This window comes from Silurus meridionalis, chromosome 6 (assembly GCF_014805685.1).
Source record: "Silurus meridionalis isolate SWU-2019-XX chromosome 6, ASM1480568v1, whole genome shotgun sequence".
Lineage (NCBI taxonomy): Eukaryota > Metazoa > Chordata > Actinopteri > Siluriformes > Siluridae > Silurus > Silurus meridionalis.
Genome location: NC_060889.1, coordinates 16,623,953 through 16,625,904, shown reverse-complemented (window position 1 = coordinate 16,625,904; position 1,952 = coordinate 16,623,953).

The following is a 1,952-nucleotide window of genomic DNA, read 5'->3' as shown; positions in this document are numbered from 1 at the left end:
TACCGGCTGTGGATCGACTCTCAGAACACGATTTAAATATGTATATGTTTTAAGCAGCGTTCATCATTTAAAAAAAAAGGATGTGATACAGTGGTTAAGATATTTAATCCAGGCTCGTGTTACATGTGATGTAAAAGAATGGCCTTTCCCCTTATTATTGACCACTGACTAAAAAAAAACTGATGAGTAACTGTTTCAGAAGTGCGAAAGTTGCCAATCTAAATTGAATTACAGTGTCTGGGATGTGAGTAGCACTGGGTCTTCATGGTACCTCAACAAAGCCCCTGGTCAATTTTGATTCTATTTTTAGCAGGTGACACAATTGAGAATGGATAGAGGTGGGATGAATTAACTTGGAGGGGGAACTGAAAAAGGAAACTCCTCACTGGTCATTTCTCCAATAGTGCTCCCTTATAAACTCCTGTCTCCCTTATGTACAGTTAATTAAATTAAAAGCGGTCTTTTTTTTCTTTCATATCCAATTATATTTCACAATATTGTGATTTAAAGACCCGACAGATATATAATATATTATTGAGCAGCCTGGATTTTTTTTCTTTTTGTTGTAGGGCCTGACAAAGGTATGTAGATAACTTTTCAGTTTTATCATGTAAGATGGTTGGGACTGGGGAAAGAGTGTGTAGACTGGGTGTAATTGCGTCTGCTTGACCTCTATTGTAGTGATTCTTGAAAAGATTTTTAATTCTCTGGATCGAGTGCGCAAAATGAAAGGGAACAAGAGCGGCAGAGTGGAAAGTGGGTTGTGGGTCGTCTCTGCAGAAAGGCTGGGTCTTGTGGCACATCACTAGCTTTTGAGTAGGGGTCAAATATCCGTTGGAAGGAGGCCACCTGAGTATTTGGTCATAGATCCATTCATGCTTTGCACTGGTGTTCTATCCATTCCTGCCTTTCACCCAGTGTTGTTGGAATGGATTCCCGGGTGCTGATGCTCATAAAAGTACTCGTTTGCATTGATGCCAGACAGCTGAAAACCCCACTATATGCAAATGGTTAAGTGCATGCATCTAGAGCTGCTTTCAGAGCTTACTCCAGCTGTTTAATGCATTCCACATTCTCAATTTTTAGTGAATACTCATCCGACTTGTTTCTCCTCAATTGTGGGAATTCTTAGAATCCTAGTGAAGGCACCAGGCATAATCCATCTCGATGCCTTGCCCCGCTAGCCTGAGATTATAGCATTTACTGCTTCATCCCTGTGTTTATGCAACACTTCGGCTAGAAGAGTGCACGCTTAATCACAACACCCAGGGGGTTCTTTTTGTTAATCCATTAGACGCAGATAAACCACGTTTCTTACCTATGGCATTATACACCATGGTAGTATGGGAGAAGTGGGGATGAGCTTTATGCAAAATGGCATTTGATGAAGGCATGGTAACTTCAAAAGCGACCCTGTTAGCGTGTGCCCCCAGTTTGAAAGGCGCACCGTCCGGAGAGCAAGAATCGCTGTTGTTTAGATCTTTGCTGAACAGTGACAGGGAGGGACAGAAATGATGTGCTTCATACTGTGGGAGTTCACATCAGGGCTACTGAATTCAATATTTAAAAGGGAGAGATTAGCATGTGTTTTGATGTTAGTTGACTGTAAGAGAGAGAGTGTTCTCAGCTCTAAATTTCTAAATAGAAATCTTTTTATTGATTTTTATTTATTATTTTTTATCCTTAAATGAACATGCTAGAATTCACACCTCTCCAAAAGCAATAGAGAAAACACTGGGAGTTGGAGTTGACTGGAAAATTGTGTGGGATTGATTTAGATTTGAAAGGGGATTGGGGTTTTTCAAATGCTTCTTAATAATTATGTAATTAGCAAAAATATGCCTGGTTGGTTTATGTTTATTATAACATTTGACATAACATTATGACTGGTTACGTGAATAACACTGATTCTTTCTTCATCATGGTACCTGTTAGTGAGTGTAATATATTAG